Consider the following 26,639-nt stretch of genomic DNA (forward strand, 5'->3'; position numbering starts at 1 on the left):
AGGCCTCTTTTCCTTTTCTCTTGAGGGCTACTCTCTTCTTCTACATGCAGCCACAAACTTGCCAAGAAACTAGTGTCTGGTGACCCCCTGTGGTGGTACTCCATTGGGCCCAGCTCTTTATAGAGTTTACAGGATCTTGGCTCTTCTTCTTCTTTCCTGCCAAATTCCTCTGTTTAGAATCCCATTCCTTTTTCTTTTTTTTTTTTTTAATTGAACTGTAGTTGATTTACAACGTTGTGTTAGTTTCTGGTGTACAACAAAGTGATTCAGATATATATATATATATATACACACACACACACACACATATATATATATATAATTTCATATTATTTTCCATTATGGTTTATTACAGGATATTGAATATAGTTCCCTGTTCTATACAGTAGGACCTTATTGTTTACTTTATATATAGTAGTTTGTATCTGCTAATCCCAAACTTGTAATTTATCCTTCCCCCATCCCCTTTCCCCTTTGGTAACCATAAATTTGTTTTCTATGTCTCTGAATCTGTTTCTGTTTTGTAAATAATTTCATTTGTATCATATTTTAGATTCCACGTATAAGTGATATAATATGGTAAGTTTGTAAAGGAATTCTAAACATGAACATAATGTAAGTAATATTCCTCCTTCCCCAACTGTGTCTACCCTAGTCTTCAGAAAAAAAAAAAGGTGAAATTTTTTTGGTTGTTGTGAAAATGGTGACCATGCTTATTCTAATGGTTTATCATTATGAGTTCACTTAATAACATAGGAAATTTCATATGCTCACTTATTTACTTATAATTAGAGGCTATCAGAGAAGTGTGAATATATAGTCTGCCTTGATTCTAGACATCTTGATTCATAGTCGTAATTGGTTGGTTGTTATCTCCTTCAGGGGGGAGCAGAGTCTTGGGGAGAGCAGGTTTAATATATCTTTAGTTAACAATCTACCAATAAGAACTGACTTTTGGTAAGACTATATAAATTACAGCAAGAAAAAGATTAAAATGTCAGTCTTTACAATTCTTGACCAACTTGGATCATGTTATTCATGCTGTCATTTATGTTTGAAACTCTTTATTAACCCAACCCAAGATTTTCTTCACCTACATCCTTTCTCCAAACCTCTTCCTTTCCCAGAATTCTCTCTTAGATAATGCCATAAACATCCTTCTAGTCACTGGCTGGAAATCTTGAGACCATTTCACCTCCTCATTTTCCTTCATCTTCTACATTCTGTGAAATACCAGTTCTAGTTGGTTCTGTCTAAAGAGTTCCTTTCATATGTGCCTTTTTGTTGTTGTTTAACACAAGCATTGGCTGATTGCAGGTTCTTGGTATTTCTTGCTTGAATAAGTACTATACTCAATTCAACTTGAGTATAGGTTTCAAATATTTGCCACCTTCCATCCAGTATGCCACTGCCCCTCTTAAATGCTATGAAAGTCTTTGCATTGTATTTGAGTCTCTTGTATTGACCCTCTAGTTCAACTACAGTGGCCCACTATTTCCCCAAGAAAGTCATTTTCAGATTTCTGCTTGGTTTATGCTAGAAATGGCAAAATAGGTCTCAACCCTTAGGTCCAAATCAGAAGCAACCTTTGACACTTTCCATGTAATCTGTATCCTTCTGAGCTAGGAGACAGGGAAGGTTCATTTGATAGAGAAGGAAGACTGTAATAGGACTAGAAACGTACCCTCCTTTTAGCTTCTTCAGCCTCTCCATGCATCCAGTGCCTTCCTTCTTTCCCTTCAATATGCTCTGAATGCTGCTGCATGCTCTGCTTCCTGACCGGGGCATGGCTTATTGGGAGGGTCTAGCTGAGAGCTGAAGAAAAGGGGAAAAGCTAAACTTCAAAAAGCATGCACTTCGCATGGACATAGGGTCTGAGGCATTCCTTGGGGAACACAGAGAACCAAGGACTTGGTGTTAACTCAGCCCAATTATTTATTTACTTAATCTGACTTCGTTGATGACCACTTTTCCAAACTTAGGGACAGTTCCATTTGCATCTCAGTCCTCTCCTGTATAAAAACGTGATGGTGAATGAAAAAAAAAACAAAAAAACCAAACAGCCATGTTTCTGCTTGATGGTATATTTCTTATCACAGCAAAAGTGTCTGATTGAAATGGTTATAATAGAGCAGAAGAAGCACAGAAGTTAAGGTAAGCGGACCTGTTTGAGTGTGATGTAGACGTGCTTTTGAAGTACACTCCTGGTGCTCTCTTCTGCCCACACCTTCTCTCCGGCTGTGTGTAGTAGGAATGAGGGGAGAAAGGGAGAGCGTGTCACAGATTCTCCCCCACTGCCTATGATGTAGCCGCTTCCCCCATGCAAAGAGGAGACAGACAGCCCTCAACCGGCTCACAGGCTGCTGTTTGATGTATTCTAGCCCTGCTAGCTGAGAGCAGACAGACAGTCCTTGTTGAGAGGAAGTTGTGGCCTGAACTCTAGGCTGAAATGGAGACAATTGGATCACTGAACTAGAGGGGTGAATAAGTTTCTCAGTTATTAGGAATTAGCACCAGAGTCCTACATTGGGAAACACATTCAGGCCACAGGTAAAAAGCAAACTGGTCATGATAAAGCTTGTGGATCATGGAGCGGCCCCGCTCTACTCACACCTGTACATTTGCTAGAGGGGAGAAGTTTTTCCAAAATGAGAAGTCATAGCCTGTAAATATTAAGTGGCCAGCTGTGAACCACTGCAAAGCCAATCTGGACACATTTTAATTGGAATAAGAGCCAGAGAAGTAGCCAAATGGACATCTGCCAAAGGAATGGAAGTAGATCTTGGTAGTACTTGATTGCCCACTGGGGATAAAGGGCAGCAGATCAAGTGGTGGAAGTTAGAACCTTGTGAGAACAGAAATGGGGCTAGAAAGTATGGCAATGTAAGTTTTCTTTCCATAGATTAGCAACAACTAAAGGCAGATAAATCATTCATCCTTTAAATCTTAACATTTTCTTTGGAATGATAGTGTAGTTTACCTAAACTTTTTTCCTTAGTTCTGGTGAAATAACTCGAAGTTTAATTTCTTTGTGTATATTTCTTCAGTTCCTGCATTGGCAGACCTTCAAAATAATAACCCCCCTTAGATTTAATACAAAGTCGGTTTAAACTATGATAAAATTATTTAGATATTGCTCTAGGCTCTTATTGGAGTGTAAATGTATGCATCTTAATAGAATGTTGGATGGAAGTAGTCTCGAGCTATCATCCACATCCGTGGCATCAATGACTAGGGATTTAACAATGCATTGTGAACTGAGTTCTTTTCTTCATCTTCAGTTATTTTGAACTTTTTCATCTTCTCTGAGAGCAGGAAGGTGGGATTTAAGGAAAGGATATCTGAGTGCTGGGACAGGCACACGTTCAGAGAAGACCATTATGAAAATTCTGAAATAAAGAGCAAGTAGAGCATAGAGCCTGTCATTCCCTTCGTGACATGTTAAAGCGAGGCTAGTCCAGAAGGGATTTTTTGGTGACTGCATCAAGGCACACAACCAGTTTGGGATGAAAATTTGTTAACACCGAATCTTGAAAAATGAAGACGGATGAACTAATTTGTAATCCTCATCATTATTTTCTCCCTCTGGCTACAGGTAATGGAATGTGACTGTTAACTTTGCTGAGTGTGTGGAAATGGTGCTGTGGAAATATTTCGTAAAAAATATAGCATCTCCAACTGATGTCTCTAACATGAGAGACATGTATAATTACAAAAAGAAGATACAATTCCAATGGCAACTGGTAATAGAATCTTAGAGTTGAGGTAATAGTTCCATTAAAAAATTGAAAGTTATAAGCAGTCTCTGTCATTTTATGAAAATGTGTTTTATTCTCTAATTTTTTGAGAAAGAAAAAGAAGTGTAGCCCATTACCAGTCCAAACAAAGGGAAGCAGCTGATAGATTTTTGGAAAGTGCTGATTGTATATGTGAGCAGCCCATGGTCTGCTTGCTCCTGGAGAGGAGCATTCTCAAACTTGAAATTTTCCAGTGTTTGGCAGGCCCGGGAAGTGTCAGCAATGGTTAAGTGAGAATGAGATTTGGTGACCTTTAGAGTGGTTTGGCTAGAAAACCTGAGGAAATACTCAGGGGTACCATCCCAGCTGACAGGGAGTAGTGTGTTTCCTGGGTACTGGAATGGCAGGGGGTGGAGTTGGTCCTTGGGATGGATGTGCACCTGCTTTCTGAGAGGTGAGAGGGAGACGCAAGAGGGAAGAGATATGGGGATATATGTTTATGTATAGCTGATTCACTTTGTTATACAACAGAAACTAACACACCGTTGTAAAGCAATTATACTCCAATAAAGATGTTAAAAAAAATAAGGGATTTGGTTTTTCTCCGACAGGGGTGACTTAGATGTCATCCTCTCTGGGACAGAGATGTCCTTATGTCTCTGAGGTTTGACGAATTTCCTAAGAGACCACAGGGATGTGTTCTTTGACCTGGACTAGTTTTGATATGGGGTGGCACTTAAATTACCTGTTCTCAGGCTTGAGTTTCTTGCTTTATCTCTGCATTGCCCTCACATTCTCCCAGAGCCACATTCCCGCTGCTCTGACACCTGCTTCTCTGAACTCTGGAGGAAGTTCTGCGCATCCGACAGGGCGAGTGAGGTCAGTGGAACACTGAGCCCAGCAAGGCAGAAATAAAGAAAATGCAGCAGTCATTCTGGACGGTGGTAGGGTTATGTCCCAAGAAGAAGAAAACACGAGCACTTCAAGGACACAGGAATTTGTCAGAATGCTTTCTTTGCCAAATCCTAGCAGAGGTCTGCCCTCAGTCCACTGTCAAGAACAATTTCCTGTTCTCTTTTTCCAGCCTGCATGTCAGTTCTGTGGAGAAAGACTTGGCTTCCATTGATGGCCTGTCAAATTTAGCTGAGTTTCGTACCTTTGCCAAAACGTTTAACCATTTCCTCTGGACAGCTGAAATCCAAATAGAACCTACCCAGTAACCTTATTTGCTTTCATGAATTATTAAAACTGCTAAAATTTTACCTGTCAGTCTCTCCTTTGAAAGCAGTGGGAAATCTGAGGATAATTTTTTGCTGAGAAATAAGTAAGACATGATCTTAAAGGTAAAATTTTAAAGGTGATCACGTCCCACAAGCCCAAAGAGTTTCCATTGTAATAGCCCAGCTGCTGGTCGCATGCCACATTCATGCAACAGTGATTCATTTTTAGATCTTGCCATCAAAATGCATACAGCTCAACCCAGTAGAACAGCTAGCACTGATGGGAGCAAGTGGGCAATTCATCTAAACACAAAGTGCTGCAGGAGACCTGAAATGTTTCTTCAGAGATCTTTCTTCCTACATTTGCTGATTTCTTTTAAAGAGTATAGAAATAGAGACTATTTGTGCTTAACTTTATGTAAGTTTCTATTCAGATATGGTTTCTTGTAATGTAGGAAACATTTTTATTTTTAATTTCAGAAGCATCGTGGCCTGAAATGTGACAGTAAAGAAGCCAGGGTAAGGGTTTGCACAGAAAAACTTAAGATGTTTGGTTTCAGTCGTTGCAAAGGAGAATGGTTTCTGCCTAGAGACTTAGTTTGGTGATGTTAGAAAATCACAAAGATAAGAAGACTGAATTAAAGACATTTTAACTAGGCACCTCAAGAACAGTGGTCTCACATTGAAAATGTTTTGCAAATCAAACGTTTGGTAACTTCAATTCAGATGCATTTAATGTGAACTCAAATATGTGGTAAGTATGTGTAATCAGAAAGCGTCTACTTTCTATCAGTTTGTGGTTATATGAAGACAATTGACGTTAATTTCCAAGACTCACTATTTGGTAGCCTTCTAGCGTGTAACCGTAAAGCACCAGCGCCCGGCACAGTTGTCCCCAAGGAGTGACCCACACCCTCTGCCGGGCGCTGTCTCATCCCTGAGCCAGGCGCTTTGTCTTCTGGCCATCAGCCTGGCCTTAGGGACAGCCCTACGTTGGGTCGTGTCCTCATGGGGGATCCTCCTGGCAGTTGTCTTCTGAAACAGCCCAACTGTCACCACCTTCAATTGCTAAAATGACAAAACCCTACGGTATGAAACAATCCTGTGTCCCCTTCAGTCCTCAGTCTACCCAGGGGCCACATTGTAGTCTGTGTGGAGTTGGTTGTCTTTTTCCTATTTTGAACTTCACTTTGGATCTGGACCCTTTTTACTTGTGCTCTGAGTCTTACTAAATCATTTGTGAAAACAGTCCTTTGATTTTCTGCTTGAGAGTAACTTCCTCTTAGAGGCTAAAAAACTGGCTGGTACTAGACCAGAGGCCGTCACATTTCCCTTTCAGTCCTCCACTGGGTTCCAGGAAATAAATCATCCCCTATAATTAGACCCCGATGTGTTGCCCCAGCAATAGCACTTCATCATTCACCCCCTGAAAAGACTGCATTTCCTTTAGGGCCATCCAGAACCACTGCTGATGCATAGCAAAAGCCAACTCTATTGTAAAGACAGTAGAGCCATAAAACTCTGCAAAATTCACACATCTAAAATTGTTTCCAGACAGACCTACAGTCTTTAATGTCATCCCCTTCTCTCCTCACGCCAAACACCTCTTTCCAGTAACTCCAGAAAGTGAAGAGATATGGTAAACCTGAAACTTCTGTGTGACAAAGAGCTCTACAGTTGTGATTGCTTCAGCACATGTAGTCAACAGGGGAGCTGGGAAAGTTTATTTCTACTTCATTCAGGTACTTGCTCTGATTTAAAGTGATCAAAGTCGGTGCTTTGTGTCCACCTAGAGGGGTGGGATAGGGAGGGTGAGAGGGAGACGCAAGAGGGAGGAGATATGGGGATATATGTTGATGTATAGCTGATTCACTTTGTTATACAGCAGAAACTAACACACCGTTGTAAAGCAATTATACTCCAATAAAGGTGTTAAAAAAATAAAGTGATCAAAGTGGAGAAAGACACTAGTACTCTTAATTCTCTATAAATTGGTCCAGATAAGTATGGGACACAGTAGACAATAAAAACCCAGTTATCCTCCTTTTATACTCCTTGGAATTTAGGAGATTTCAGAAAATAACTTCATTCACCAGAAGTACATACCAACTAATAACAGACTCTGGGCTTGATGCAATTTCTTTTCCTTATTGATTACTGGATCTGTTAGGAAATGCTCAAGATATATTGCATTCTTACCCTTACCTAGAGGGAGAAATTATATCTGTCTGGTATCTATGACTTTAGTTACAATGTCATGTCACAACTAAAAGTTGACTATATGGACAAAAAGCTTAGTATTTTGATCATTATCTTAGAGGGATTTCTGACTGATTGAAGTCTTTAAGGAACTCTCTAAGGAATGTTAAATTAGAGGTCTTTTTTTTAAATAAATTTATTTATGGCTGCACTGGGTCTTCATTGCTGCGCACAGCTTTCTCTAGTTGAGGCGAGCAGGGGCTACTCTTCGTTGCGGTGCATGGGCTTCTCATTGTGGTGGTTTCTCTTGTTGCAGAGCTCGGGTTCTAGGCACATGGGCTTCAGTAGTTGTGGCACGCGGGCTCAGTTGTGGCTTGCGGGTTTTAGAGCGCAGGCTCAGTTGTGGTGCACGGGCTTAGTTGCTCCGCAGCATGTGGGATCTTCCCAGACCAGGGCTCGAACCCGTGTCCCCTGCATTGGCAGGCGGATTCTTAACCACTGCACCACCAGGGAAGCCCTAGAGGTCTTTTTAAGCAACGTAATTTATCTTACTGTAGTTTCTTTGCTCTCTCCCTCTAAGATAAAAACGGGATGAAAGTGTGAGGAGTCAAAAGTCAGTGGTTTGGGGAAGGTGTGACACTTTATTTGGGGGAAATCTGTTCACTGATTAGCTGGAAACTTACCCACCTAGGAAGTGGAACCTCCTGGGGGTAAAATTCTTCTTACAGAGTATGCAGAAAATTGCAGACTTTGGAACATTCTTGCAGATGTGCAGATCCAGTCACATTTATTGTCTGATCTCTTATGAACAATTTTTAGAAATACAATTGACTCTTGACATGTTAGATTTTAAAATGTGCCATTTGGACCACTCACAAGCAACCCAAAGGATCAAAAATGTGTGGTTTGCTGAGGTACAAATTTGAGTGATTTTCCAAACAAAACATTTAGTGAGAAGGATGGCATTATTTTACATGTTTGCATATCTCTTTAGTGACTGGCTTAATGAAGGCAACTGGATTCTTATATCTGCCTCTGCCTTCAGTCTGTTGAAATATATTGCTTTTGATTGAGGTATGTAAAGAAAATCTAGTCTCACAGATATGTACTAGAACATGGAAGAGTGTTGTAGTAACTCTTTTGGATAATTGTAGATTGTTTTCTTTGATTCATAATCTCTGGAAGGTTAAGTGTAATGCAGTCATTGTATTTATAGTTTTTGAAGTTTCATCATTGCTAAGAAAATTCTTCATATGGTCTTAGAATTATAAAGCCAGAAAGAGCTTCATTTCAGATGTGGAAATCAAGACATGGCATGTGACAGAGATAGGATTCAGACTCCAAATTCATGATCATTAAAGCAGGCTACACCTCACCTCAGGTTTACCTGTCATTGTTTTTTGTTGAAAGATACCCTTGTTTTTCAAGAAAGTGAAAATGTTACTTGTCAATTGTAATTTTAAGAATAATAGATACAAAATTTTATTTTTCCTCTCTGTTTCCCCCAGGTGGTTTCATGTTTTTGAAGAAAGTGAGGAAGAGATTTGGTTGGCTATTGCAGAAGGGAGCATGCAGGACCCTCCATCTCTCTAACAGATAAGAGGTGCAATACCACCCTTTAACCCCTAGTAAGCACTCAAATATTCGCCAAGCTTAGTAAGACTTGCCATAAATACCTAACAGACTGAAATTACCATCTGCAAAATGTTTTCCTGTGAGAGTGCATTATGAAGTTAAATTTATTCTGTGAAATTCTGTCAACTAGTAATTCATGTAACTAAAGTAGAACATTTTTGTGGAATGGAAAATTGCTTTTAGTTGTACTATTGTTCAGGAAGAACAATTTAAGAACATCTGGATTCTGTGTTCTTAGCTCATCGTCCTAGTTTATTGTGTTGCTTTTATTCTCCTGTAGGTGGTAAAACAGTGATTCAAAGACTAAGATAAAATGTAAACGTGACTCTCCTTTTTAGGTCCTTAAGAGTAGAGAGGGGTATCTTTTGGAGATATTTAAAGGGCTGGATTATCAGCAACTTTGTAAATGTTTAGGATTCAGTACAACTCAATTTGGGTTTGGCTGTTAACTTACATCTGTAATTTTTGACATCGCATCCATTTTAGGGCTAACATAATGTGTGGACTTATGAGCACTCAGAAATCCACAAACATTATAAATGAATAAATAAGACAGAATATCAAGCACGAAAAGTGTTTCTATTAATAAGGATAAGAATTTTGCTTTCAGCAAATGAAGTATGGCATGGGTTTACTTCCCCCAGCATCTGTTCAGAAGTCTCAGAATTTGAACACTTCGTGCATTCTCTCTTTTGCTCTGTGTTCCTTTTGGGACAATTCCTTGAACTGTGATCTAGAGAAGGTGAGAGGTGGACTGGTCTTCTTTTCAGACTAGTACATTTCCTTCTATTTAGTTGATTTTTAAAATCTTAACTGGAAATAAGAATAGCTGCCTTCTCCTAGTCGGAATGCCTTTTGCCACCTACTAGTTGTGTGACACTCGGCAAGTTAGCTGACTGAGCCTTACTTTTGTGATCCATAAAGTGGGAATAATATCTTCCTTGATACGGTGTTTAAGGGGATTGGAAGAAATAGTGTATGTAAAGTACTTAGCATAGTGTATGACCAAAGTAAAACCTCATTTATCATTACTGAAGAAAATACTCCAGATGAAACCATGTTCCTCTTTCCCTCCGTAAAGCATTCTGGCAGATGCCCATGGAATGCTGAATGCTCAGGGCTAGAAGCTACTCAAGAAGGTGTGGTCGAGGACCAACAGCATTGGCATCACCTGGGTGATCACCTGGTATCACCTTGGTAGAAATGCAGAGTTTTAGGTCTCAACCCCAGACCTACTGAATAGGAGTCTGTATTTCAGTGATCCCCAGGTGATTCGTAAACACAGTAAAGTTTAAACAGCACTGTGACAAGTACACCTGCTTAACAAGTGTTTGCTCCAAAACCATTTGATACCAGTTGCTCTTGCTTTTGTAATTACATAATTTAACTATCACATAAGGCTAATTAAAGAGTGTGAAAAGGGAGAGTTGTTGTTTTTAAGAAAACTAAGTTAAATGCTTTAGAACAATAATAGTGAAGTAAGTGTGGGTGAGGCAACCATAAAGATTGGAAAAATGGTAAAGATCTGTAAGATTGTGAGCTCTGAGTTCTTCTCTTGCATGTTTTAGTTTCTAGATTTCACTGTAAAGAAGTTTAATACCACCTAGTCAGTGGCTGGGGCCACCCAGAAAAGAGTGTGTGCTCAGCCCAAAAGATGAGGGGGACCTGGAATTAACAGCTGCCAGCTAACTGCACATCTGGGCAGCCAGTCCTTTCTTACAGGGGAGAATCAAGGGGCACTCACGATGTCTGCCACCATCTCCATCTGTTTCTTAAAAATGCAAACCTATGACTTCTTGCATGGTATAAATAAATAAGCCTACGAGACCAATTTCTTATCTACTTTATTGAATGAAGACACCTACAAATGTGAAGACTTTGAACATCCCAAGTGCAAAAATTTATACACTTTAATGATGGCATTTGAAACTTGACAAATAATCGTGCTCTATGCACACCAGTCTATAAATATAGTCAACAGTCGTCCCCAGAGCTGTGAAGTGACTCTTGACTGATTTTCAAATTATTGTGAATTTGCTAGCTAATCAAAATTCTGAACACAAATTGGCTCGGTCAGGATGCATGATGCATATCTAAACCACCGAGGAACTACCCGAGCGGCTTTAGGAATTCGTCTTCCATCATCTCTAGTACGTTTTACAGACCGCAAATAGCCAGTGGAGAAGGGTGTTTCTCTGTAGCATCTATCACAGTCTCAAGCTTTCTTACATAAAGGCAAACTGATGTGGTAAAAAAGAGTGATACTTGAAGTGAGAAGGCCTGTGTTTGAGAATGGCCTCTGTCATTCAGTTCCTGACTTAATGTCATTGGGGATTGGTGGTCACAATGTCTACCTCACAGAAACTTGGGAGGGATTAAGGAAGTGGATTTGTTGACTCCCTACAGTGAGTCAGTAATGTTATTACATTTACTTATCATCTGGTTTAATTCTTGAAATGCTGTGAAGTTAGATATCTACATTTAATAGAAGAGGAATGTGACACAGAGTTGCTAAGTGGCAGAGGTCAAATTTGAACCAGATTCTCTCCAATACTAGAAGGTGTGTTCTTTTCTTTATACCAGCCTGCCTCCAAATAAGTTTGTGAAATTCATGTACATATATGTTAGTTAGTATTATAAATTGAATGTCAAAATAGCACTCTTTATGTCTCAGTTTTGAGACAAGAACAATATGATAGGTGTCCAGTAACCCTACAGAATATCCGAAAGCACAAGGTTAGCTCACACTGGAGGTCCCAAGAGATTATAAATTAGTTTTCCAACAAGATAGTTTCTATCACTTACTTTGAGAGTATAAAAGAGTTGTGGTAGAGAGACCTTGGGAGAAAGGATTTATTTGGAGAGTTGTAAATATTCAAGACCGCCAGCTTCCCCCTGCCTGCCCCCACCAATGGCAGAAAGAAGATGATGGTTTCCTCCCCATGAAAACCAAATTAGAAATGCTGAAAGGAGAATCACTCAGAGAAGAAAACTTGGTATGCTTAAAGAAGCTTAAGGAAAGAAGACTGAAGTCTGACCTTCACCAAAAAACCTATCATTGCGTGACTGCTTGAAGCTGCCCTGCCTGATGGCGGCAAAGAGGTTTCTGTGCTTTCACTTTTTTTTTTGCCGTACGTGGGCCTCTCACTGTTGTGGCCTCTCCCATTGCGGAGCACAGGCTCCGGATGCGCAGGCCCAGCGGCCATGGCTCACGGGCCCAGCCGCTCCGCGGCATGTGGGATCCTCCCGGACGGGGCACGAACCCATGTCCCCTGCATCGGCAGGCGGACTCTCAACCACTGTGCCACCAGGGAAGCCCTGTGCTTTCACTTTTAGTGGTGTGTGTTCTCCAGAAACCAATATGGACCTATATGGAAGGGAACCAGCCTGGGGTGAAGAAGTGACCCTACCAGAGGGAGTAGATGATGGGAGAATGTCCATAAGCTGAGAGAATGTCAACCAGTAAGAGAATGAATCCTCCAAGCCTTCCTCAACCCCCTGGTCCAGTAAAGGGAACCTCCAATAGAGGGTAGGGCCTCTGAGGAATCTGCACTAGAAATAACCAGAAAACTGTAGGCCCCACACATCCAGAGGCAATAAAGACAGATCACAGATGTGCCTACCATGAAAACCTCTTTTCACCAAACTCTGCCCTCCCTGGGCTCACAGACATCAGCTAGTGTGATGGTGGGGCAGAGATACTGATCAACACCTCCTGCCATGCCTTTGCTGTAATCTGCTCTGCGGGATTCCAGGACCGAGGGACTGTGATTATTACACTGTCCTGAACATTTTAATTCCTTAAATGTGATTATTCTTGTGAATGAAAAGGTACTTTCCTAAAGCATCATCCAGCAGTGGGGAAGAACCAGTTTACAGAATGAGTTTAAAGGAAATGATAAGAAGGAGTGAAAGTGCTTGTGATTTTTCCCTACAGAGGGGAATTCATTCACATACAGGCTTTATTATTATCTAAATAATAGTGGACTATATCATATAGACCTCTATATAATAATAGTGGTCTAAATAAAAGTGGACTTGGTGCCGTTCCTCATTCATATTCAGCATGTTTGGGTGATGTAAAGGCCAGCTGATTGAGATTTCCTGGTGTGAAATTAGAGACCTGGAAAGAATGTTTATGATGACCCAGTGTCTAAGACCTAGCCCAGCGCCTGGCATCTTACAAATATCAAATATTCAATAAACACTTGTTGAATTGAATGTAGTCCAAGATCCTCGTTTTACAGATTCAGAAAGGGATGTTCAGAGAGGTGAAGTGACAAGGTCAGATAACTAGTCAGGGACAGAACCGAGACCTTCTATCAGACAATGGCCCTCTTGTTGCTTCTCCCCTCTGGGGTAAGCTGCTTCAGAAAACTCAGTTATAAGTCCAGGTAGGTAATAAGCCTCCAAAACTTGGACTTAACAAAGTTTTATTTCTTGTATGTGCTACAGGAATGATGTGGGCTAGGTGGGGGCTGTGCTGTGGGGACACCAGCTTGTCAGAGGTTCCACCATATTAGGTTGCTGCCATCTCAACATGCTACTTCTAGAGTTGCTGCAGCAGAGGAAGAGAGCAATGGAGAAGGCACACTGTCATTTAACTCTCTTGAACTGAAAGTGACACATTGTCATTTTCCACTCTTAGGGCATTGGCCAGAATTAGCACATGGTCCCACTTTCCTACAGGAGTACTGGGAAATCTTCCAATGTACCCATAACAGAGAGGAGAAATTAATATGATGACATAGTAATTGTTACCACATCCAAAAGTGGAAACTCACTTTAACTTTTGTTCTCCTATCTAAAGTTTGTTTTCCTGTCAAAACTGAGAAATGATCTCTGTCAATTGCAAGGCCACAAGGGAGAATGGTTGCTGAATGGTGAAGTCAAAATATCTCTTTAGAAGGTTTCTGTGTGCTGTGTATAAGTTCATTCCTGCTGAAGAAATTGCTGCAAAAGACATATTGCAGCCACATACTAGAGCAATCTATTAGAGCAGTCTATAGTGCTGATCTGGCAAAAGGAAGTCCTGTGGTGAGACGTTTTGTTGACAGGTGTTATATCTTATTTGGAATGGAGGTTTTCCAGCCAAAAATAGGCCCAGTATTATGATAACCAAATTGCCTCCCAGAGGGAAGAATGCATTTATTTTAACAAATGATATAGTCTCACAATGAATGGCTTCATTTCAAAACTTTCAAAATGTGGATCTTATTTAGTTTTGTAAGGAAGAAACTTTCTGTAAAACAAACTCCTACTGCTTCAGTTACAATGACTAAACACTATTGTTGTTTGAAAGTGTCATAGAGAGACATGAGACAAGAAATTAGGGGCTGAATGGAAATGTGATATGAATAAAATTGGGATGAGGATTGGGTTTTTCTCTTGCAATCTCTTTGAATCACAAACAGCTCAATATTTTTATTACCAACATCTTTTGGTGCTTATAAATATTTTTGATAAAGTGAAAAATAGAAACATCAATAGGAGCACCTAAATATGTAAAGCAAATATTAACACACCTCAAGGGAGAAATAGACAGCAATATAATAGTAGTGTGGGACTTTGATACCTCACTTAACTGATGGATAGACCATCCAGACAGAAAATCAATAAGGAAACATTGGACTTAAATGAGAGATAGATTTAACAGGCATATACAGACCATTCCATCCAAAAGCAACAGGACACATTCTTCTCAAGTGCACATGGAACATTCCCCAGGATAGATCATATGTTAGGCCACAAAACAAGTCTTAATAAATTTAAGAAGATTGAAATCATATCAAATATCTGTTCTGAACACAATGGTATGAAAATAGAAATCCATTAGAAAAAGAAAACTAGAAAATTCACAAATATATGGAGGTTAAACAATGTATTACGAACATATTACTGATCAAAGGATCAAAAGAGAAATAAAAATTACTTTGAGACAAATGAAAATGGAAATACAGCATACCAAAGCTTATGAGGTGCAGCAAAAGCAGTTCTATGAGGGAATTTCATAGTGATAAATGCCTGCCTCAAGAAACAAAGATCTCAAGGAGCCTAACTTTACACCTTGTGGAGCTAGAAAAATAAGAACAAATGAAGCCCAAAATTAGTAAAAGGAAGGAAATAACAAAGATCAGAGCAGAATTAAATGAGATAGAGACTAAAAAGACAATAGAAAAGATCAATGAAACTAGGAGCTGTTTTGAAAAGATAAAGGAAATTGACAAAACTTTTGGTAGACCCATTAAGTAGAAAAGAGAGAGGATTTAAACAGAATCAGAAATAAAAGTGGAGTTATTACAATTGATACTACAGAAATACAAAGGATCATAAGAGACTAGTATGAACAATTATATGCCAACAAATTGGACAACCTGGGAAAAATGGATAAATTGCTAGAAACATACAACGTACCAAGACTGAATCAAGAAACAGAAAATCTGAACAGACTAATTACTAGTAAGAAGACTGAATCACTATCAAAAACCTTCAAAACAAAGCAAACAAACAAAAAGGAAACAAAGTCCGGGACCAGAAGGCTTCACTGGTGAATTCTACCAAACATTTAAAGAAGAATTAATACCAATCTTTCTCAAACTCTTCCAAAAATAGAAGAGGAGGAAACACTTCCAAACTCATTTTACAAGGCCAGCATTACCCTGATACCAAAATCAGACAAGGATGCTGTAAGAAAAGAAAATTACAGACCAATATCTTTGATGAATATAGATGAAAAAATCCTCAACAAAATATTGACAAACTGAATCTAACAATACATTAAAAGGATTCTACTCCAAAGAATAGTGAAGATGTGGAAATTGATTCTTTTTTTTTTCATTCTGTAGTATCCATGTATAGTTGAAGGTTCCTGGGGAATAATTAAATAATAATTGGGACTGTCATAATAGCTACAATAGAAAGCTTTATCACTGGGTTCCCTATATCTATTTTGAAGAAGAAGAAATCCTTGCCCATCAGATATCTGTACTTGCATAGTTTGTTAGAGATATTTGAGTTGCATTTCTTTTTTAGAGCAAAAAGAGTTGACAAGTCAAACTCATAGAAACAGTAGAATGGTGATTGCTGGGGACTGGGGGATGAAGGAAATGGGGAGATGTTGGTCAAAGGGTACAAACTTCCACCTATAAGATGAATAAATTCTAGTGTACAGCATGGTGGCTATAGTTAACCAACTATATTATGTACTTGAAAGTTGCTAAGTCTATGTGACTCTGTGCGAATTTCTTTTTATTTACTCTTCTTGGCTTTTTTGGGCTCCTTGTGTCTGGATTGATGTGTTTCAAGTTTATGGAAAATTCTAAGCCATTATCTCTTGAGATATTACTTGCAACCCATTCTCTTTCTCCATTTTGTTTGGTGGAGCTCTGGTTAAATATATATTAGACCTTCTCACATTGCTTAGCTTCTCTTCTACCTGTTTCTTCTGTCTATGTGTGAACTCTGGATATTTTCTTCTCACTTTTCTTTCAGTCCATGAATCCTCTATATCTATGCCTAATCTATCAAACTCATCTACTGTCTCTCAGATATTATTATCTTTTTTATCATAGAAATTATATTTGATTCTTTTTTAAGAGGTAGAGATAAAGGCTTACCTTTATTTTTCTTCGTTTTATTGAGATATAATTGACATACAGCACTATAATTTTAAGGAGTACGCTTTTAATAATTTTTATTCCTTGCAGATATCTTCAACCTTTTATATACGTTTAAACAATGTCAGGGAAGTTGTTTTATAATCTACATAGCAAGTTCAACATCTAATGTCTTGGCAAGTCTATTTTTTTCCCAGCTCTTCATGAAGTCTAGTCCCTATGTGCCTAGTCATCTTTGACTATGTGCTGTACAGCATATTTAATTTTGTTTTTTGACTACTGACAAAGTTTGCACTTACACTTTTTAAAAATAGAACACTTGAGATTGCTTTTGCCAGGCACATGTGCATAAGTAAGGAACTCAAATATTTCTGGAGAACTTAAACTAGGTTCAGGAGTTGAAATTCCCTAGTTTATCCTGATGAGTGGAATGGGATATAATTCCATAAGAGTTACTTTAATTCACCCTCATCCTGAATCCTGATGGTGTAGCCTTTTGGGAATGTCAGATCATTGTGGGGAGGGGTTTTTTCCTAATTATTAGTAATCTTTCTTCTTTGTATGTCAGAATTGCGGTGCACGTTGACAAATGCCCTCAGTGTGCAAGTGCCTTCTTATCTTTCTGGGTTATTATTTTCTCTTCGCTTTTGATTTTGTGTTTTGTTTCTTTCTTGTTTTCACTTTTATGTTTTTAACAGATAATTTTAATATTTTATCAAGATTTTTATCTGTTTTCTGAGATAGACTTAATCTGAATTATCTAATCAACTATTAACAGAAGTAAGAATTCCAGCTGTGCATATTTCTTCAAAATGTGCAGCATCTTGCTCAGAGAGCTTCATGGATACCAGGCTGATTTCTTTAGATGCTCTTTTTTCCCTTCCTCATCAGGTCCATTATTGGTTTTACAGGCAGATCAGTGATTTTTTCATACATTCTCAACATACAATTCTGGTCTTCCACTGCTTCAGTAGTTGAGCTTTTTAAAAAATATATATGAGGCATCACATCTTTCTATTGCTCTGGTCTCTCCAACTTTCTGTAACATCCACGTGACAGTACTTCTCTATTTGTGTTAATATTTCGATTCACTTTGTTACTCTTACACTTCACATCCTTGTAGGATATAAGAATTGTTCCTTTCTTCCCAGATAATTTCCCATGAAACATGGGAAACGTGTCCTCTTCTTCTCTTATGGTCTTGCTTTATCTGTCAGCCTGGGGTCCTCTGGAGAAAGTTTTGGAGCTGTATCTGGGCACTATTATCCCTCTCTTCCTCATTTTTCAGTTTAAAGATTTCTTGGTTTTGCCAGTAGGTTTTCTGCCCAATAGAATCCTCTCAGCCTTTAGGATGGGCAGGCAGGCCCTCAGTAGGGACCCAGTGTACTGATGCATTGATAATAAGATTCAGAAAACCAAATTCTATTTTTCATGGATATCCTCAGATTGAACTCTTCTCATTCTACCTTCTTTCTCTGAGAAAGCTACTACCATCATTTGGAAGAAGAAATGAAAATCACCAGTGCTTCCATGACCCTCAGCCTCTTACCTAAAACCTTCTGACAGGGAACATTTTTTATGACATTAGTATTCATTCCAATGGGAGTATGAGTATGTCTGATGCATTTAATGAGCCTTGGCAAGATTTTCTTCAGGGCTTAGACATATGCTCTAAGAAGCCAATTATCTTAGGGCACATTGCGATGTCAGGAAAGAAATCTACTGCAACTATTTCAAGGAAAGGAGGGATTAATTGTAAGAATACAAGGCAGTATTATAGAATCCAATTGGAAAAACAGCCAGGTCACTTGGAAGATAGAAAGTAACCAGGCGGCTACTTTTTCCATCTCTGTCTTACTCTCTCTCATCATGGTCCCCTGTCTCCATTCTCTCAGCGTCTCTATTCTCCTGATTTTCTTTCTTATTTATCAGTGCATATATGGCTAAAAATGGCTGCTTAGTTTAGGTGTCTGCCTGCGTTTCTTTATTTTATTTGGTAATTAAAAGTTTTAATTGAAGTATAGTTGCTGTACAATATTATATGTTACAGGTGTACAATATAGTGATTCACAATTTTTAAAGGTTATACTCCATTTATAGTTATTATATAATATTGGCTATATTCCTTGTGTTGTACAATATATCCTTATAGCTTATTTTATACCTAATATTGATAGTTTGTACTTCTTAAACCCCTATAATGACCCTCCCCTTTTCCCTCTTCCCACTGGTAACCACTAGTTTGTTCTCTATATCTGTGAGTCTGCTTCTTTTTTGTTGTATTCACTAGTTTGTTGTATTTTTTTAGATTCCACATATAAGTGATATGTGACTTATATTCCACATATGTCAGACAGAAAGACTTTGTCTTACTTATTTCACTTAGCATTATGCCCTCCAAGTTTGTTGCTGCAAATGGCCAAATTTCATTCCTTTTTACGGCTGAGTAGTATTCCATTGTATACATATATACCACATCTTTATCCATTCATCTGTTGGTGGACACTTAGGTTGCTTCCATATCTTGACAGTTGTAAATAGTGCTGCTATGAACATTGGGGTGCATGTATCTTTTCATATTCATGTTTTGGGGTTTGTTTTTTTTTTTTGGATATATACCCAGGAGTGGAATTGCTGGGTCATATGGTAGTTCTATTTTTAGTTGTTTGAGAAACCTCCATACTGTTTTCCACAGTGACTGCACCAATTTACATTCCCACCAACAGTGTAGGAGGGTTCCCTTTTCTCCACATCCTTGCCAACATTTGTTATTTGTGTTCTTTTTGATGACAGCCATTCTCATAGAGTGTGCTGTGGCAAAGACAGTGAGATCATCTGGTCTAAACATAGAAGACAGATTCTCTTAGATGGTAGTGTAGATGTAGTGATTGGTTTATCAGTAGATCAACATATTCACTGTTCTGGAATGTAGAGACACTTACCCACTTTTTAAATGCATGAAGTGTCTTCCTTGATTCAATTATTTTAACACATATACTAAGGGCAGAGATAGGCAGGTTATTTCTTGTTATTAATTGACTTGTAGATTTGTGTGTTTTTAGGTTGTTGTCATTGCTGATTAAATGCTTCAGTTTCACCCTCCCTGACCACATGGCTATCACACAAATCAGATCAAGAGTTACCTTTTCTATGTGTGTTTTTCTAGTCACTAAGTTCTAAACTTTGTCTTTGCTTCCATTCTGAACTTTCAGAATTATTTTCTTCTTTCTAGTCTTCCAGTGAACTGGAAGAGGGTTGCCTTCTCCCAAATAGGGGTACCTGCTTGCTCCTAAAATATATATTATCTGTGAGACTTTTGAATCAGACAAACCTAACACCCACTTTTCAGGTTCCCCTCTCACGAGATGAGGTGTGGATCCTGATGGTTCTCCCTGGAAACAGTCTTATTCCCGTGTCTAAGAGTGTCATTGTTCTAGTAACTACTTCTCTGCTAACTAAAGAGTCTGTGGATATCTTCATATGCTTTTTAACTTTTTGGATGACTTCTTCTATAACCTGCCTTTGCATAGCCCATGTCAATATTTTTCTTATTGATTTACTGGAGTTCTTTCTATGTTCTAGACATTAACTCACTATTAGTTGTATCTTTCATTCTAACAGTTGTCTGTTTAACAAGGGACACTATTCCTTATTGATCAGGTGTCTTTATTTTGATGTAAACAAGTTTTTTTTTTTTGGTTTTTTGGTTTATGTTATTTGTTTAAGAAATCTTTTCTGCCCTCAAGCTATTTGTTTGTACATTGTTTTTGTAAATGCATGTATTCATCTTTCACAATTAGTTCTTGATCTCCCTGGAATCTACCTTTTTATGTAGGATTAGTAAGAGATCCAGTTTTATTTTCCTCCATGTTGTGAGCCAGTTTTTCCAACATTGTCAAGGTAATTTCTCACACAACATTTTTCTTCGTGTGTGTGCGTGTGTGTGTCTGTGTGTGCTTGCTTTTACTCCATTGCTCACCTTCTGTTTCTTCTAGAATAAATATATCTAAAGTTTAAGTATCCTTCAAGGAACAGCTTTAGGTATGTCCCATAAAATTAGAGATGTAATGCTTTCCTTATCTAATTAGCATTAATAGTTAAAAACTAACATGACACTAATATAAGACAGTCAACATTCTATAATCTTTATTTATTTATTTTGGCCACACCGTATGGCTTGTGGGATCTCAGTTCCCCAACCAGGGACTGAACCCGGGCCATGAAAGTGAAAGCCCGGAATCCTAACCACTAGGCCAGCAGGGAACTCTCTATAATCTTTAATATCCTTTTGAAAGTCAAGATTGTACAGAAATATTTATTGTTTCAACATCAGATTGTTTAACTTACAATTTTGTTATTAATTTTTAATTTTATTGCATTATGGTCAGAGATCCTCTGAGTGATGTTAATCCTTTGGAATTAATAGAGGTTTCCTTTGTAGTCTTAAATATGGCTGTTTTTGTAAGCATTCTGTGTGTACTCAAAAAAGAATGCATGTTTCCTGTTTGCTGAGCGTATAGTTTGATATCTTTAATAGTTTGAGTTTGGTGATTGTATTTTCCAGATATTTTATAACACTTCTAATATTTTATTTGCATGATCTATTACATTCTGAAACAAGGAATTTAAAATATTCAGCTACAATTGATAAGTCATCTATTTCTTCCTGAAGTTGTCTTAGTGTTGTTTGGTGTATTTTGCAGCTGTATTTTAAGGTGCATATGAGTTTATAATGGTTATAATCTTCTTGTTCAATTATCCCTTTTTCTAATACATAATTTTCTTTCTGTTCTTTATGCTTTTTTTGCCTTATTAAATTCTATTTCATCATATATATATATTTATCTTTTTAAATTTTTATTTTTTTTTCTTTTTTTTTTAGGTTTTTTACCTTTTTTTTTTTTTTTTTTTTTTTTTTTTTTGAGCCGCACTGTGCAGCATGTGGTATCTTAGTTCCCTGATCAGGGATGGAACCTGTGACCCTTGCAGTGGAAGCGTGCAGTCCTAACCACTGTGGAATGCCAGGGGATTCCGTTAGTCAGATATTGAGAGGATCTCACATTTCTTTTGGTTCATGTTTCCCTAGCATAACTTTCCCATCCATGTTTAATATTTAATTTTCTTTTTGTCTTAGGTGTGTCTCTTGTTGCCTGTACATTGTGGGGCTTTAGTTTTTCACTCCAATATGGGACTATCTGTTTTTAATTGGTGACCAAGGCCACTCTATTATAATTAATCTTATATTAAGATATTTCACACATTTTATGGCCCATAGTCATGTTTACTCACCCATATTGCTTTCTTAGCTATCAGATCTCTGTTTCTTCCCCTAAAAGAGAAAGCTTTAGGCTGCTCTCTTGTCATGTTGATCTTGCCCCAGTCTTGTCAATATTAATAAGATTTTAGTTTGGGGTATTTATTTGGCAATCTTTGAGTTTTTCTTATTTGAGGTCTTTTAATCTTTCTTTAATCCTGGAGGATTTAAACAGTATTTTTTCAAATATTCCCCCTCTCTATTTTCATTTTTTGGTCTCCTTTTGGGACTCCTTTTGTCCAGGTGTTGGATAGAGACACTTTCATAGCCACTTTGTAGAATTATGAGCCTACAGATTCATCTTACTGGCTTTGATTTCCCCTTTGGGCCATTCTAAATAATGCCCATGCTTTTTTTTGAGAACTACTAACTAGGTTTTACAAGTCATGCAGCAACATGTCAGGGGAAATCTTTGCTTGACTAATAGAGTAATGCTGGCTATAGCCTGTTTTGATTTACAAAAAGCTGTTGAAGATTCCAACTGAGCCTATTGGGAAAAAAAAATACTGGCTTGTGTGGCTCTGGATGAAGAGAAGGAACTGACAGCTGTCTTACTCTGGGTATAGAATGTCCACCATTGAGGACAGGTCTTATTTAGCATTTTGCAGTAGAAAATTATTCCTGGTTTTCAGACTTAGTTTTTTAAAAAATGAGTCACCTCTATCCCTTTCAGTGGGACCAGCCTCCCAGCCCTGCACACCCTTTCACCAGGCACCTGAGTGAAAGCTCAGCTGCAGGGTGAAGTCTCTTATCTCTGCTTCCAGTTAGATGACCCCTATCTGGCCAGTCTCCTCAGCTCTGACTCATTTGCTTGAGCCAGAAACAGTAATCAAGAATGAACTTGACAGATTTGACTTGGGCTCTGATGCTCACTTTGACCCTCCTTATTCCCAAGCCCCTTTGATACCAGCTTCTATGGCTTGGAGTACTATCCTCCTGACTGTAGTTCACCTAGGCCTCATTGCACCTACTATTCCAGGTACAAGTGCTCCTTGGGTCCCCTCTGGTGCACTGCGGCCAGGATCTAAACCAATCTGGTTAGCCCTGTTTGCATCTCCACCAGGGAAGGGCATCCTACAAAATGTGGCAACACTCTTAGTAGGAAACAAAAAGTACTGAACAAGAGCTTTTGCCAGTCCTGCAAGGTGGCAATTTAAAAAGCCAGAGGCATTGGGCACTCTTGATTCAAACCCTAGCTCAGCCACTTACTAGCTGTGTGGCTGTGGTGGGCATGTTATTCGACTTGGCTTCCACTTAGTTTTCTCATCCCTAAAATGGGGGTAAAATCAGGTTTGGCTGTTATAAAGAAGAGGTAAGCTAATGTCCATAGGTTTATATTGACTATGGTGTTTCAATGATTGGTGTTCTTGTTTTCTTCTCAAATCATCTCCATTTGAGGGATGTTCTTCATAAGTTCTCTGTAACTTCATATTAAGCCTCACAATATTCCCCTTGTGACGACAGCATACAGTAGCTATAATGCTGCGTGCAGTGGAGAAGTGCTATATCCAGAGAAATGCTTGCTGCCCTGAGAATTAACCACCTATCCTGCTGGGTGAAGATTTCGAGGGCTTGCAGCTGGATGTCTGTTTCAGCCTGAGAGACCAGTGTCCTAGTTTTGATTAGCCAGTCTGGCAGGGTTGGATGGAAACAGATGTCCTGACCTATTCTAAATGTTTTTTTTTTTCTTTAGAGACATCTCCGTTGGTTTTTATTGAATATGTACTTAGCACTTCACCAGTAACACTCTGAGATTTTATTTGGAGATGATTTCTCCAAATTAAAATGAGATATTAAGTCTCTCAAGTAAAGGAGACTGCAGTGACATGCAGTGGCATTGCTGGTCAATCGGTGAAGAGTGAGACGGTTTTGAGTGTCAGTGGAAGGGTTTCTAGGTAGAATGCATTGGATGTCTGTGAATGGAAAATGGACATGGATCAGTGACCTAAGAGACTGGCTGGTCAATGCTGAAGATAATGGAAAATCTCTGAAATCTTTCAGAGGTGTTTGCTAATCCAAATGAAGGAAGCTATGATATTAGAATCTCTTCCTGACCTAAGTTAGCTTAGTTTCAATGGCCGTGTTTTCCCTCCTTCAGTGCTTATTTTTCACAGATATTAAACATGTTAATTCTATGTCCAGAAGAACAAAAACCATCAGAAATACTGTTTTAAATTTTCAAATGTGGTTTTTTTCTTAGTCTTCACACGCACGTATTATTATCCTTTTTCTTTATGCTTCCAGCTAATTCCCCAACCTCCCTCCCCACCTCATACAAATTATCTATGGATTGGTTCAGTAAAATTAATTTTCCTAAGCTTAAGTTAGGAGCGAGGCACCTGTTTCCACTCTCAAAATAACAAATGACCATTTCTTTCTGAGCTTTCTAAATATGCTTTTCTAAATATGTCTTCTGATCCATCCTCTTCATGAATAACCTTATTTTAAACTCTAAGTGTTAACTCCAACCATAAGATGTTGAACTGTAACCTAGCCAATGAAAGAATTACTACTTTAGACCTTATCATCAAGAAAATGAGTCCTTGCTAAGCCTTTATGCAGAGATCTTGTTCTGAGAATACTTCTTATAACTTAGCTGTCCCACCCAGCACTAATGTGGAGAAAAGGTCACACGCAGCTACCACCTCCAACCCCATGTGTGTGTGCTTCCGACCCAAAGATATCAGTGGTTATGGTTTAAGGGTATGGGTTCACTTGGCAGGTTTGACACAAAGAACTCTGTCATGATGACTTGTTGTATAGCCGAATGAAAGGTGTATGAAACATCTGTTGCATCAATGACAATGAATGCAGGAATGAATGAGAAGGGTTGGAGATCCATGATGACAGCATTTCTATCATTTCTTTTCCAACATCTTTCCCTCCTCCAGGAACCATGATATCCACGTGTATCCAAAGGCCAGTTTTGGATCAAAGCAGGTGGGCAGCTGACCCTCTGAGTTCCAGTTACCCTGTGGAAGAATCAGATTTTACGGTATGACGGGAAATTATTTTTGTTCTTCAGTATCACGAGGGTAAGGATATTTGTTTCTCCCAGTGGAACACAAAGGGAAAAATGTAGCCCTGATGTATCCTTTCTGAAAAAGTTCCCCAGATCTCCTGAGGCCAACAGTTCTGGTTGCTGTCACGTAGTATGAAGACCCTACAAATTGCTCCTGTCCCCCTGTATTAATTCATCATAGTTCTCATTTATTCCTCATTTCCAGACCTGAAAATCTTTCCAGTAGTGGCCTTTATGCATTCTAATGATATTTAATTAGTTGCCTTTAATCCAGCCAAAACTATCTTAAAAATCAATGATTGTAACGATTCTAATGATCTGATATGATGTTGAACAGTTCATGTCTGGTCCCACAATAGTGAAAAAAAACCCCAAACAAACAAAAACCCCAAGAATGATAAAAGAATGTGATATTTTCTTGCCCTAGCTTTCTTTGCTGTGTTGCCCAAACTTACACAATATAGATTGCCACTTGTGTGGTTTTGCTTTAGCCAAGGGTATGAGAACTGTGCTTTGGAGGGTCTAGTCAAATTGAAGACTGAAGATGGTTGCACTAACAAAGATAATAACCCTGATGTTTCGCATATGGTTTTCTAACCTATATTTTTGGATTATCTTGCCTTCTCCTGTAATACAAGCAGGATGTGATGTCAGCATCCCACGGCTGAAATGAAACAGAATATGGAATGAGTTTAAGAGATGAGATGAATGAATGAAAAGATGAAGAATATGTTTCTTTAGAAAAATATGCACATATACAACTTTTTGCTTATCACATACTCTGTATTAATTCATACATGGATGTAGCATAAGCATTTCACGTAATTTTGGCACTGTGCACATTTCTATAGTAAGCTGTTTGATTTTCTTCAGCCACTACTATATTAGCACAATAGCATCTAGAATATTTCAGCAAGATATTATCACATTTGTTCTAGAGCTGCCAGAAATACTCTGTTTTCCATGTTTGTAAACAAAAATAGGAACGCTATTACATAAACACTGTGATTGGAAAAATAACCCTCTTTTCAAATCCTCCCTTACATTCAAAAGTAAAGGAGACTTAAGCTACTTTAGTATCCAAAATACATTTTCTGTGAAAGAATATAATTTTCTTTGGGTGCATTAAATATGCAACCAGAACAAATCAACTTTTTGTCTTTCCAAAACTATATCATTTCTGAAAGGCAGTGGCATAAGATGATGTACATGAGAGGAGATTTGGAAGGCTTCAATGTATCCCTTCATTTAGCATACAAATTGACTAACAACTGGTTACTGTTGCAAATTCACAAATTAATTTCAGGTGCTAGTAATGATACTGGTTTACTCAGGGATTTTTGAAGATTTTATATTGCAGGAAGTAAAGAGAGGTATGGGAGTATAATATTGGATTTTAATGAGAAAGTCTATTTTTATTTTAAATGAGTTGTTATATAGTTAAACTTGTAGCAGTAATTTTTTTCCCCCTCCTGTTTCACTAATAGCAGCAAACAAGAGGTCAACTACAAACTGATATCTAATTAGTCCTACTGAATCTTCCTGGAAAAGGCTGAGATCTTGTTAAGTTTAGAAGCTGGGTGTAAAGCAGTTAATGGACTTGTATGGAGCCTTTTAATTACCAGTGTTAAACAAATTTATCTTTTACTGCTAGATAGCACCCAAGGGCAAGAGGTAATCTGCTTTATAAACCTTGGAATGATTTGCTTTATAAATCCTGGAGTTTAGGAAAGTGGAAAACTCTCTTTAAAGAGAGTATTCTCTTCCACTAGGAATTAGATTTTTGGCAGTTTTGTGAAAAATTTAGTGATGGATTCTTTGTGACCTCCCAATTTATAAATGTTAGCAACATGAAGGCCAATTCCTCACAGCAGTTAGGGCCTGCGCAACAGATAG

At 38.3% G+C, this 26,639-nt stretch overlaps 1 long non-coding RNA gene across 1 annotated transcript; it reads left to right on the plus strand.

The window, feature by feature from the left end:
• The first annotated feature begins 523 nt into the window (after window positions 1-523).
• LOC113618375 (uncharacterized) lies at window positions 524-24,724 on the plus strand. Its single transcript, XR_003431992.1, has 3 exons — window positions 524-6,699; window positions 8,665-8,759; window positions 24,613-24,724. It is a non-coding gene; the product is annotated as an uncharacterized LOC113618375 (long non-coding RNA).
• The last annotated feature ends 1,915 nt before the right edge of the window (window positions 24,725-26,639 follow it).

Source organism: Aethalodelphis obliquidens, unplaced genomic scaffold (assembly GCF_003676395.1).
Source record: "Aethalodelphis obliquidens isolate GAN/ISIS:26980383/991018 unplaced genomic scaffold, ASM367639v1 scaffold5, whole genome shotgun sequence".
In the NCBI taxonomy this organism is placed as follows: Eukaryota; Metazoa; Chordata; class Mammalia; order Artiodactyla; family Delphinidae; genus Aethalodelphis; species Aethalodelphis obliquidens.